The 14,081-nt window shown below is 40.0% G+C and overlaps 1 pseudogene; it reads left to right on the forward strand.

The window, feature by feature from the left end:
• LOC137993012 (uncharacterized) overlaps nt 1-13,056 on the forward strand; it is a 35,945-nt pseudogene extending 22,889 nt beyond the window's left edge.
• Nucleotides 13,057-14,081: the final 1,025 nt, after the last annotated feature.

Here is a 14,081-nt window from a genome sequence, read left to right on the forward strand (position 1 = left end):
GCGACAAAAATTGTAATTTTTTTTTTCTTTGAAATCGATGGCAAAGAACATGCTATGAAAGTATCATATGCCACGGTCGATCGCAAGATGGGAACTGACACTTTTCAAAGCAAGGTAGCTGACTACGATACCACTGTTCACTTTGGTGCAAGGACAATATACACAGGCAATGCTGTAGACCATGCGGCAAAGGACGATACTGATGGTATGATTAGTTCAATGTACTATGACATAATTAATGTTCGACAGAAGCCCATAAACAGGAGCCTACAGTTCCAATACAAGGTCTATGTGACGGCATTTTTAGAGATGAAGCCGAGGCAAGCCCTAAATAGCATTTGGGCTCTACGAGTAACCATTCTCAATCCCATGGTTTTTAATTTCTCATGCACTGAGACTTGTGATTGGCTGAAAATATCTAGTTTTGCGGCAAGTTAATCTAACAATAACTGGGTGTGCAAAAGCGCCGTTCCACAACACAACGAGGTTGTACACTCCTAATTATGGCTTCCTGACAACAAGAACATCGACTTGTAGACTGAACACCACGTGCACAAAGCGATCAATATCTTAATCTGCATTTTTACAGTTTGGATCGTTTCTTACCATCCTCTATTTTGAACTCGAATAAGAGCAACAAATTACGACAAAAATTGTAAAATGTTGTTTTTTCTTGAAATCGATGGCAAAGAACATGCTATCAGAGGATCATATGCCACGGTCGATCGCAAGATGGGAACTGACACTTTTGAAAGCAAGGTAGCTGACTACGATACCACTGTTCACTTTGGTGGAAGGACAATAAACACAGGCAACGCTCTAGAGCATGCGGCAAAGGACGATACTGTTGGTATGATTAGTTCAATGTACTATGACATAATTAAGGTTGGACAGAACCCCACAAACAGGAGCCTACAACTCCAATACAAGGTCTATGTAACGGCATTTTTACCGATGAAGCCGAGACAAGCCTTAAATAGCATTTGGGCTCTACGAGTAACCATTCTTAATCCCATGGTTTTTAATTTCTCATGCACTGAGACTTGTGATTGGCTGAAAATATCTAGTTTTGCGGCAAGTTAATCTAACAATAACTGGGTGTGCAAAAGCGCCGTTCCACAACACAACGAGGTTGTACAATCCTAATTATGGCTTCCTGACGACAAGAACATCGACTTGTAGACTGAACGCCACGTGCACAAAGCGATCAATATCTTAATCTGCATTTTTACATTTTGGATCGTTTCTTACCATCCTCTATTTTGAACTCGAATAAGAGCAACAAATTGCGACAAAAATTGTGAAATGTTGTTTTTTCTTTGAAATCGATGGCAAAGAACATGCTATCAGAGGATCATATGCCACGGTCGATCGCAAGATGGGAACTGACACTTTTGAAAGCAAGGTAGCTGACTACGATACCACTGTTCACTTTGGTGGAAGGACAATATACACAGGCAATGCTGTAGACAATGCGGCAAAGGACGATACTGATGGTATGATTAGTTCAATGTAGTATTACATAATTAAGTTTCGACAGAAGCCTATAGACAGGAGCCTACAACTCCAATACAAGGTCTATGTAACGGCATTTTTTACAAATGAAGCGGAGACGAGCCTGAAATAGCATCTGGGCTCTACGAGTAACCATTCTTAATCCCATGGGTTTTAATTTCTCATGCACTGAGACTTGTGATTGGCTGAAAATATCTAGTTTTGCGGCAAGTTAACCTAACAATAACTGGGTATGGAAAAGCGCCGTTCCACAACACAACGAGGTTGTACACTCCTAATTATGGCTTCCACTCCTAATTATGGCTTCTAGACTGGTACTGGTATGCCACGGTCGATCGCAAGATGGGAACTGACACTTTTGAAAGCAAGGTAGCTGACTACGATACCACTCTTCACTTTGGTGGAAGAACAATATACACAGGCAATGCTGTAGACAATGCGGCAAAGGACGATACTGTTGGTATGATTAGTTCAATGTACTACGACATAATTAAGGTTGGACAGAACCCCACAAACAGGAGCCTACAACTCCAATACAAGGTCTATGTAACGGCATTTTTACCGATGAAGCCGAGACAAGCCTTAAATAGCATTTGGGCTCTACGAGTAACCATTCTTAATCCCATGGTTTTTAATTTCTCATGCACTGAGACTTGTCATTGGCTGAAAATATCTAGTTTTGCGGCAAGTTAACCTAACAATAACTGGGTATGGAAAAGCGCCGTTCCACAACACAACGAGGTTGTACACTCCTAATTATGGCTTCCACTCCTAATTATGGCTTCTAGACTGGTACTGGTACTTTTCAAAGCAAGTCAGCTAAGGATGCTTTCAATGTTCACTTTGACGAAAGGAAAATAGTCAAATTCTAAAATCAAAGTCGTGAACTCTTCTGAAGTTATATCTAAAGTGGTTGAAGATGACGTAGAAATAAATCTATTTTCAAGTTTCTAGTTCTGTGACGTCTTTCGTATTGAAAATACAGCATATTGAATTTCCGAAGTTTTACCATGCGTGATACCGTAATAACAGGCTATTTTGTTTAGAAAAAAAGAAGTATACCCGTATGAACCTCTTCAGTTTTAGACTTTCAGGTACGTTAGGGGATGTGTTCATGCACATGTATTTTATCTCATGAGCGAAAAGTAAGCGCTTTCATCGCGAAGTGAACTCCAGATGTTTTTGTTGATTACTGGTAAAAAAAGTAAAGTCTCCGCTTACGAGCCAGAAGGCTCATCAGGCCGGCGCTTATCTCCGGTTTCAAGTAACCAGTTGATTACTGGCCGCCATGTTATTGTTGGACCACATGGCGTCTTCTAGAAAACTCTATAAAGGTGCGTGAAACGCTTCGACAAATAACTCAGAAACAATGTACCGCACAAACCTGAGAATTGGCGAAGAGGTTAAAAGATGTGTTTCCTACAACATTTCAAGTTCTTGACCTTGTTTATTGAACGATTTCGAATTTACTTTTTGTTGCGTAACAGTAAAACTATCTATAGTTTGAGAATATGAAAAACAGAGCAGCCTCCAATCTTCTCATACTCCGCATCTTAATTTCTCCATTCGCGCAAAACCACAATTCCCTGCGCCTTTGACCGTAATCCCTTGCGTTTCGAAGAAAAAAACTGATATGTCATTCCTCCCGATTAGAGAGCTACCTCGTTCGCCCACTTCACGCTCACTCAAATAAATTTCGTTTTTCAGTATTCTGCTAGATAACAAGACCTTGTTTATAAGGAGTAGTTTGGATATAGTGGCAACTCTGAGGCGTCTTTTCACTCTTTCTTGTGTATTTAACCTAGGCAAAATCACAACCACACAGTGGATATGGTATTGGAAAGACGAGCATCATATTTGGAGAAAGTACGGTGTAGACCAGGCGGTGAGTTGCATCTTCCATTAGGGATAGATAAAATGACGGCTTGAGAGACAAGTTGATCAAATGGCTTTCGCAAATACTCGAGGTCTAATCACAGTGCAAATCTTAAAATTCTAAACTGGAGGTAACGATCCTATTCAATAGTGAGTTCTTAGTTAGCGCTTTAAAGAGTTACCTAAAAGCAGGACAATTCAAATTTGTGGCAGCAGTAATTCATTTTCCAGGTAGCCTTAACATCGTGACAGTATTGGAAAAACAGAAGATCCTCGCATTTAACTAGCCAATTTAAGTAATTGTCTTTTAATAGTCATAAAATTGCTTATTTTGTCCATTTAAGTGTGAGGATCACCTCTCCCTTTCGTCTATAAACTGCACTTCAAATATACACAAGTATTGGAAAAGTCAAGGAGTGTCGAAGACTACCAATGTAAACACTGAATGCCTTTGTATGACTGTAGGGGAGGGATCTACAGCAAGCTTTAGAGGGGGCCTTTTTAAACAAACAAGATGGATTCAGATTTCGGGTTGCTGGCCAAAATTACAGAATGAAGTTTTATCCAGAATACGACATGAAGCAAACAAACGTGAAATATGGTACCACAAGAAACGTAAGACGACGTGAAAAATTTGTATCCAGTGATGATATCCAAACGATGAAGAGGTACGGTTCAGCTGTATTACAAGTGTCAAAGGTTTGCCATGTCATTGTTTGGGGTGATTTCAGAATTCTCCCTGTACGAGCATAGTTCCCTGCAATTTTCTTAAAAAAAGAAAAAATATCAGTCAATAATAAATAAAGCAATATCCCTATAGAGGCAGGATCCAAACAAATGCGCTATGCCACGCAGTTTGGTTGTAACCTGCGTCGGTGGCAGAACATTTTATCTCGGGATTATTGATCATTTGAACACGCGAGCGGGGTTATTGATTATTTCAATACGCGCGCGTAAATCGAAGGTTGCTCCGCGAATGGCATTGTGGCGAGTAGTTTTTAGATGCACTGGCCACCACTCCGCCAGCAGCAACAGACGGAAACCGGAAGTGAACAGTTCGCGTGCCGCGACAGTGGTGAAAAAGGAACATGGCAGTATAAATATGGTATTGTCAAGACAGCTTTAAAAAGAAAACAGCGGATCTCATATTGCAATAAATAAATAAATAATACTTGTGATATCCGTCCGATCTCACCCTAGACAAAGAATTCTAAACTACCATTAGACTTTTTTTATATGTGCGGTGTATAAATCATAAATATAAACATAAACGACGGCTCTCTTGTCGAACCGAAATCGATGATTCATGGGTCGCCCACATTATTTTTTTTTAAATCTCGACGACTAAGCAAAAATATCATTTAAATTTCGGAAACAGCCATTAGCATCTCTGTAACAATCAGAGGGCCACAAACGATAACTAGACATTTTGAACATCAAGTAAGGTACTTATCCAAAATCTGTATCAACATTTCTTTCTGTTTCAATTACACCCCAAAACACAGATGTCCACACTCATGGTGCGTTTGTCATAGTTTGCGCATTGCTGGTGTGGCGGGAAACTTTTAGTTGTTGATTCATTAAGTTCTCAGGCCATGTCCACACGTATCCGGAAATTTTTTTTGCCGCAAATATTGTTTTGCGGATACGAAAATTTACGCGTCCACACGCAGCGTATTCGAATCGTTTACAGCCGTCCACACGTATCCGATTGTATCCGGAAATTTTCTGATTTGCTCTAGTGCCCAGTTCTTTTGTCGGAGAGAATCCTGAAATGAGCATGCGCATAATTGCGATTTGGCGTCATTTCTTCCGCGCCATAGCTACTGCAAGGTGTAACCAGTCGAAGCTTGTAGTTTATCACTCGAAAAAATGTCTAAATCTTCTGAAAAAGTAAAGAAAAAGTATGCTGATACATATAAATGGACCGATGATGAAGATGAACTACTGCTGACGGTCAACAATCTCAAAACATCCTGTCGATCTCTAAAGTATTGGTTGTGTAAATTTATCACAGCTGCACTTATCTGAACGCATGATATCAAACTAGAAATCAGAGCAATTAACAAAGAAGACACAACGTTGCTGTACGCCATCTTTGTTTAATGCTCGCCGTGAAGACTGGATCCAAGAGAATGACGTAAGCGTATTCGCAAATTTCCGGATACGACCGTCCACACGTATACGTATTCGTATCGGATAAAAAAAACTCCACTCTGGAGAGCGTTTTCAAAAATTTCCGGATACGGCCGGAAAATACGCTGGATACTTGTGAACGCAAGCCGTATTCGTAAAAAAAAATTGGCGTTTTCACAATTTCCGGATACATGTGGACGGGGCCTCAGAGGCACGAAGTCACCTCCTGTTGAAATTTGAGACAGCATTGCTGCGTGGAACTATAATAACTAAACGTGCCCAAAATTGTTCGTCTATAAATAGAAATAATTCACATCCAATAAGCCATTCACTTACCGTTCAGAACAAACTTGGAAGAGGTCCTTTCCTCTTTTTAATTTTCAACTGAGAAAGATCGAGGGAAATTCCGGCTACTTGTATATCGATCCTCATTTGAGCTTATCGTGAATGATGGAAAGGAAGGCGTTTCTAAAAAAGGTTATATTTTTTCTTTGATAGGTCTAAAACCATGTTACCTGCTAAACAGCTTCCCGCTCATTGGTCTTCAATGTCCTCCGAGATACCATATGAACGTGTTCAACTGTCCCCTTTATCGGATGAATTTGAAGACGTGAAGAAACTGTTCACGAAGTCAATCCAAAAAATTGTGGAGATTTTAAGGATTGAACGTGTTCAAAACCCGTTTATGTGGGAGAAGTATCAGAGGTGATTTTCCCATGTTGTTTTCTTAAGGCAATGGATCTGGATTTTCTAGGTCTAAGTTGGATCATTTTGGCACAACTATCAAAGTTACATGACTGGGGTCGGTGTATGCCCTCTCTTCCCTCATCTAAGTTTTTAATTTTGTAAAGAAGATTTATTGTTGCTGATTCGCCGACTTCAGTAGCTACCTGTTTAGAAAAATACCTTCCTTAGAATTTTTGGTGAAATTTGGGTATTTAATTTAGAGGGGAGAGATGTTTACTAGAATTGGTGCAAGCGGTTTATCTTAAAGGAAAACAAAATACTCCTTGTATTTAAGTTTCTTTTCTGCTCAGAAGTAGCCCCTAAAGAACCTAAGAATAGAATTTTCGTCGTTGTCGCGAGGTCACGGGTTCAAACCCCATTAAGTCTTGAATTTTTCAAGGTTCTCTGCGCAATTGTTAAATTGCGTCCATAACTGCGAGGATCATAGCTTTCCTTGATTTCATATCCGCAGTTCAGTATATGATTCATTTCGTATATCATGTCGTTCAGATAAATTATAGCGGAGCACCATGGGTAAGAAAATATGGAAGAAAATTTGGTTTTGGTCACCGTACGACCGCACGACTGCTCACCCCTCCGTGTATGCCAATGTGACCAGTATCACGTGACCATATTGCGGGCTCAAGTTTGCAGCTTATCTGGGCGGCCATACTCCAGCTACAATCATAGACAAAAGTATTTGGGAAGGTTATGTAAATGAACCACACCAGAGCTGTATTCAACCCGCTTCTGTTAAAGGTCAAAAGAAATAGTTTGACTTTCTCTTACATAGCCCCCCTCCCCCTATTCAATGTTGGAAGGTAACTCAACAATTTCCCACTGAAACCATTCAGTTTTGCACAACATTGAAGGAGGGGGGAGGGGAGAGAAGTAATGAAGACTTCAAAAGTGCTAACCTTCCCAACAGTTTTGTCTAGGATTGTAGTTTACAGCGTACATCTTTGAAATTGGATATCCATGCCATGGTCAATTGATACTTGTCAAAACAAGGTATCCGCTGATTAGTATCACGTGATCATGTCGCGGGCTCACGTTTAGAGCGTTAGCCCTTCGTCAGAGCGAATCGAGGAATTATTGGTTGTGTGTAGTTTATATAGTAGACTAGGAGCTACGCTATTGTTGGTAACATGGCAACGTGAAAAATAGGAATACATTAGTTAAATGAAAAGCGTTCGTTTATATCGTGGGGGATTAAGGGTGCAGATTTGGAAGATGAATTTTTGTTCCAGATTCTTGCGGCTTTCCGTCGTACCTAGATGTAGGGAAAGGCCGCAGATAGCCATGTATTGTTTGGAGTGGTTAGGGAGATTAAAATTACGAGCGACTGGCTTAGATGCATCCATGTCATTCTTCTCAACATCGCGAAGGTGTTCGCGGAATCAGTCGCCTAGTCGTCTAAATATCTCGCCAATGTATAATTTATTACATAACGTACAGGTTATGCAATATATGACATTTGCGGCGGTACATGTGAAACGATCGGTGATCTTAACAGATCGCTTAGGTCCCGATATTTTGCTATTCTTAAGAAAGAAAGGAGAAGTTTTGCATCATTTTGTACCAGTGTGCACTACAAACCTACAGATTCTCAGTTATTTGCTGTATTCATCGTCACATCCATCACATGTCGAGAACGCCATTCCTTATTCTCAATTTCTTAGACTTCAACGTATACGTTGTGATGACTCCGATTTTTCCAGCAAATCAGAGAACATGTGCCAGTTTTTCGAAAAACGTGGCTATTCTGTCTCTGTGGTCAAAGCGGGCCATCATCGTGCCCAACAATTTGATCGACAGTCAGCACTACAAACGTCACAAAAAGATAAGAATGACAGAATTCCATTTACTCTCAATTCCATCCTCATAATCACGCAGTCAAAAGTAAATTACTCCAAAATGATCTCGAGACTGGTAGAATCTTTTTGCATCCTCCACTAATTTCATTCAAATGCGACAAAAACGTAGGCAACTTTTTAGTTAAAAGCGCACTCAAAACTAACTAGCAACCCGGCAATTTCAAACGCTCGCGCTCACGATGCAAAACTTGTCCTTTCACTCTTTAACACTAGCAAAATATCGGGACCTAAGCGATCTGTTAAGATCACCTATCGTTTCACATGTACCACCGCAAATGTTATGTATTGCATAACCTGAACGTTATGTAATAAATTATACATTGGCAAGACATGTAGACGACCAGGCGACTGATTCCGCGAACACCTTCGTGATGTTGAGAAGAATGACATGGATGCATCTAAGCCAGTCGCCCGTCATTTTAATCTCCCTAACCACTCCAAACAACACATGGCTATCTGCAGCCTTACCCTACATCTAGGTACGACGGAAAGCCGGAAAAATCTGAAACAAAAATTCATCTTCCAAATCGGCACCCTTAATCCCCACGGTATTAACGAACGCTTTTCATTTAACTAATGTATTCCTGATTTTCACGTTGCCATGTTACCAACAATAGCGTATTTCCTACTATACTATACAAACTACACACAACCAATAATTCCTCGATTCGCTCTGACTAAGGGCTAACGCTCGAAACGTCAGATTTTAGAATCCCTGTACGGTGGTCAATTTACATTATCAACTCCGTTGATAAAACCAATTTTTTGTGTACTACTTCCCCACCGACGCAGCACCACAGTTTCTTTAGAAACTACCCCCTTTATTCTTTTTTTAAAAGTTGACCGTTATTGGGTTTTGATTAGATTGCAGGCTCAAGGCAGGTTAACTTATTGTAAGAATAAATAACCGGGAGCTCTACTTTTAGACTTAGCTAAATCTATATAAATAGGGACTTCGTGACCGAACGGTCGTGTGGTGGTACATTGCGTATCTCGTAAAGTCATGGTATGCGTAGAAAGTTAGACTCGGACCTCAACATTAACCTTTTACACCGTAAAATAATGAACACTTAATGAACGGCTTCCTATTGCTGCTCTAGTTTGCCTCTTGTACAACTTTGCTTCTACGTCCCTGGATTTTTTACTACCGGTCGATATCAATTCAGCTTACAGTCTGTGGCAGTTTCTTCAAAATCTATGTAAAGGCACTGAAAACTTACTTATCGTTTTTTGGTCTGTCCTTTACTCCTTAGGAAGAAGGAAAACATGTCAGCAGAAGGGAAAGCATCGATTAACGAGAAGAGACTGTTTCATGGAACAAGCCCAAATGCTGTGGAAGCTATCTGCAAGCAGAATTTCGACTGGCGTATGCACGGAAAGAACGCAACCAGATACGGAAAGGGCAGCTATTTCGCGTTGAATTCTTCTTATAGCGACTCGTACGCCTCAGAAGACGACAACTTCTCTCAATTCATGTTCGTTTGCCAAAGTTCTCGTTGGATCTTATGTGAAGGGCCAGTCCACTTATCACAGACCCCCTCCGAAGGATCCAAGTAATCCCGCCAGCGACCTTTATGATTCCTGTGTAAATAACAGACGGTCACCAAGTATTTTTGTTATCTTTGACACAGATCAGTTTTACCCAGAGTACATCGTTGAGTATTCTGCTCTTCGACAAGCAAACTACTTTGCTTTAAGTCCAAGGCGCACTACAGCCGCATACTTCTTTCAGAACTAAAATTTCAAGCAATCCAGTAACAGCCAGCTCGTATGGTCCGGGGACGTCAGCAAAGTCAGTAAATGCTGGTTATTCGAACACCTCTTACCCAGTGTCAGCTAATACGGGCATCAAGAGTGGCTTCCTCTTATTCAGTGCGCCATCACCAGTAGCTTCAAGTCCTTATTCTTCTTCAACTTTAAATGCCGTCTATAGTTCGACGCCATCTTCTTCGAACCTACCAACCTGGAATACCAGCCACTTTAGTTCATCATCGCGTTCAGGTACATCAGATCAAACCGCCAGTACTTGTACGCCAAGGCGGTCTTCATCCACGGCTTATAGTTATCAATGTTCTTCGTATTCCTTTAAACCAGGTCGAAGTCACAGTAGACATGGCAAGGAGAAAAAAACCCAAATGCTCTGTAAAGAGGAATTAGTTATTTGGCTGTTGATCAAGAAACTCTCTCGATAAAAGCAAATGCTTACTAGCCGTTCTAATATCGACTGCGAACTTCAGTGTAGGGTAGTTTTTTGGGCAATCTTTGCGGACGTCATTTTCATAATTTTCTTCAAAAGTCATTTTTTTTCGATGCGCAGAGAAACCTTAGAAATTTCACAGATAAACATTTACTCAATTATAAAAGCAAGCGATAAGAAATGACGACGTTTCGACCATCCTATGGTCACTTTTAAGTCGTTGTTCAAGTTCATGAAAATTGTGCACATATTCGGTCCTAAATCAATATTTGCTTCAAAAAGCATTTAAAACTCGTGAACAAAATAGCTATTAGGTCACCGATTAAACGTCACGTGCACGAGCATTAAAACTGGAAACACTCCTCATTAGAATGATTTATGTAAAGCATACTAATATGGAATAGCTTGTTTTTCTTGTATGTTAATATTCTCTTTCTCACAATTTGAACCTTTGTTCGTACTCAGAGGGATTTGCTGTTTGCGAAATGATTTTGAAGCCCCGTTTAGTAAACTCGGTATGGTTTTGTCTGGTCTAAAACCACTGAGCTTTGCCTCTTAGTTCAAACCCGATAAAAACACACCTACCCGTTTATTAAACAGTACTTAACAATCCGATGACAAAAAGGTAAGAATACAACAAGAAAGCACGAAAACGGTCGGATCGTTATTTTACTTTTAAGCGCTTTTGTTTGTAAGAGAAATCTTAGTTACAACAAAGCAAATTGATAAATTGTTGGTTAGCAAAAGCGTTAATTTATTGGTTCATCATTTTCTGGTCATAAGTGAGCCACATCCTTCGAGAATCTGATTGGGATTTCTTTCTCTTGTGAATTGAAAAAATTAAAGAGATTAAGATTACAAAGACTAAGAAACACACAAAGCAAACTTAAAGAACGGTTATATATAATGATAGCATGGAGCCTGGCCATTGACGGAGGGAAAATTGTGACAACAATGTTTCGTCCTTTCAATGCAAACCTTTTTGCGTATGATTGTATGATTAATTTTCTAGTGTAAGGCTAAATTTCGACAATGAATGTGTGATTATAGTTTATTGAGTATATTAAATAATATTATTTAGTATATACTCACTCAGTGATCGTGGTGTCTCGAGCAATCTCATTGGTTCGCTATCTCGGAGTAATTGAGTGTTATTCACTCGCTACGGGGCGAATAATGCGTGATCCAAACAAAACAAAACGCCGGCGTAAACACGCCAGCATTTCTAAATCGGAAACATTGAGAATACGAAATGATGCTGTGCTACACACAGGCAGCCCAAGCTCGGTATATACGATTTATAGACTTTGTATGGGAAAACATACTTTGAGCTTATAAATGCTAAAATAAGCTGTAGATGTAGAAATAAAGTTCGCTTACCTTCTACATACGGCTGTCCTCGTCTTTTCTATGCCATCGGAGGGCAAACTTGTGTCCGTTTTAGACGGGTTTGTGGCTTTCGAATTTTTGCGATGTCGTTAGTTGTCGTTTCCCCTCATAAAGAGAAGAAAGGCTGGTGACTCGCGGCGATCTCGTTCCACAAATTGCTCTCGCATCACGAAGCAACTGTCCGAATCGCCATAAAAACACCACAGCCTTAAGCCCAGATAAATTTCCTATCACATCAACTCCACTCCGGGACCACACAACGATTTTTGGCGGATAAATTCCAAATAATGTTCGACTTTCTATAATCTTCCCATCTTTTCAGCTAGATTACAAGTAGCCCAAGCTCGATATATGATGACCTTTGCATTGTAAATACCCTCGTACCCGGCAGTTCTCAATACTCGTTGTTGTTCATCTGTGAAACTAAAGAAAGACTTTTTCTGTAGGATTTCAAGGAAGCGAATTCAAGGAAGTGATTTTTGATGGGAGCAAAGAACTGTCTCACACCCGGAGTGGAAGTAATTGGAGTCTCAGGCCGGGTCGCTAAGCTAACTTTTCACCGTTGGGGTAACGCGAAGTTTTAACAAAGCCTTTCGATGGCTCAAAAACGGGACAGTTTTCAGAGATTGCCGACGGTTTTATTCGGCCACTGTGAAGATTCGACGCCAAGCAAAGACCACGGAAGGAAAAATTAACTATCGCCCGTGCTCTACCCGGAATTTCGAGGCGACTGGAGCTGCAGGAGAGAATTTACGGCCGTTTCCTTCGGCGGATCGGATCGACTGCTTCTTGTGTTAAGATCGCATATTTCTTACCTTTTGAACTCCCGAGGCTAGAATGCAAGCAATATTTTTTTAGCAGCATACTCTAATCAAAAAATGTAGATCTTCATAAGAGTTCATTCTCGTCCCCAGAGTCCGATTTTCTTTTGGTCAACACCAAGAACACGGACTCTGACCACAGCCAAATTACGCGAAGTTTCGGTGATGGTATAATGTTGCAACCATTGACGACCGTTATTGTTTCAAATTTCTGAGGATGCGCAGAAGAGCCAGAAGTCCGTGATTCGCGGACTTCTACTTTGGCTGTGGCCAGAGTCCGAGTTCTTGGTGCTGACCAAAAGAAAATCTGACCGTCTGGGGACGAGAATAACTACAAATTACGAACAGGAAGATCGTGCAATTTTTTTTCGTTGATAATTTCCTAATATCTTCTAGATCGATTATATATTGATGCATATAAACGACATTCAGTTACTAAAAACTATCATACTTGTTTCAACTTATCTGTTACGTTTTATTTTAGATTTTGTTTTAAGAAATAAAGGTAAAACTACGGTCATCTCTGTTTTCATTTTACCGCTAGTCGTCGTTCACAAATCGCCTGGATAAAGGTCGTTTTTGGTCAGAATTTCTAGTTTGTCATGCAAAAATATCTTCATCAGTGTTCGAGTTTTAAACTCGTGATAAACTAAAGATATCCCGAAACACCGTTCTGTCGTACTTTGTACTAATCATCGCACTTTGTAACACCTGTCGCACTTTGTAATAACACTTGTCGCACTTTGTAATAAAAATAACTGACGCACTTTGTAATAACAAGTTGTCGCACCTTGTAATAAGCTTTCAAATTTTCTTTTTATGGTATATTTGGTAGAAATTGTTTATGACTTAACTAACCCCCCAGGGCACAAATCCGTTCTTCCTTCATGCTTGATATTTGCTCTGCATACGTACTAAACTGAGGGGAAGAAAAAGAAACGCTATTTCCTCCACGCTTTTCGCAATTATTTCTCTTGACTATGATGTTTTGTGACACAAACACTTTGCCATCACGAATATGACTTTAAAAATATGGCCGAAGAAGGTACCGTAAACTAAAATTGAAAAGAATAATTGTGAAATAGTATCGTATTTTGATTCAAAATTGCATAGTCTTAACATAAGCCAGAACATGGAACAGCAACCATCATAGCGTAATCAGTTTAATGTGATATTAGTACTAGTGCATTGAACCAGAGTAATATCAAAATAAAAATATATTTCAACCTTGAAGAAACAACAACGTAACGAACTATAACATGAAACGGAAACGAGTTGTTTTGAAATAGTTAATAAACAACTGAACGAACACTGAGAATGATTCTCTCTCTTCAGTTCAAGGAAAAAGTCATTAAAAGACCATGGGTGATTCTATTCTGAATGGGTATGCCAAAGCAGATTTTAACAAAATGCTAGTTTTGCCTTTTTCGCCTGAATATGTTGAGGATGATAAACCATCCCAAACCACGAAATCGTAGATCCAGCCAAGCATTTGCTCAATTTAGGCTGGCAACTACTCGCCGTACCTCCCGCACAACACCAGTT

The sequence above is a fragment of the Montipora foliosa genome, chromosome 2, assembly GCF_036669935.1.
Source record: "Montipora foliosa isolate CH-2021 chromosome 2, ASM3666993v2, whole genome shotgun sequence".
Lineage (NCBI taxonomy): Eukaryota > Metazoa > Cnidaria > Anthozoa > Scleractinia > Acroporidae > Montipora > Montipora foliosa.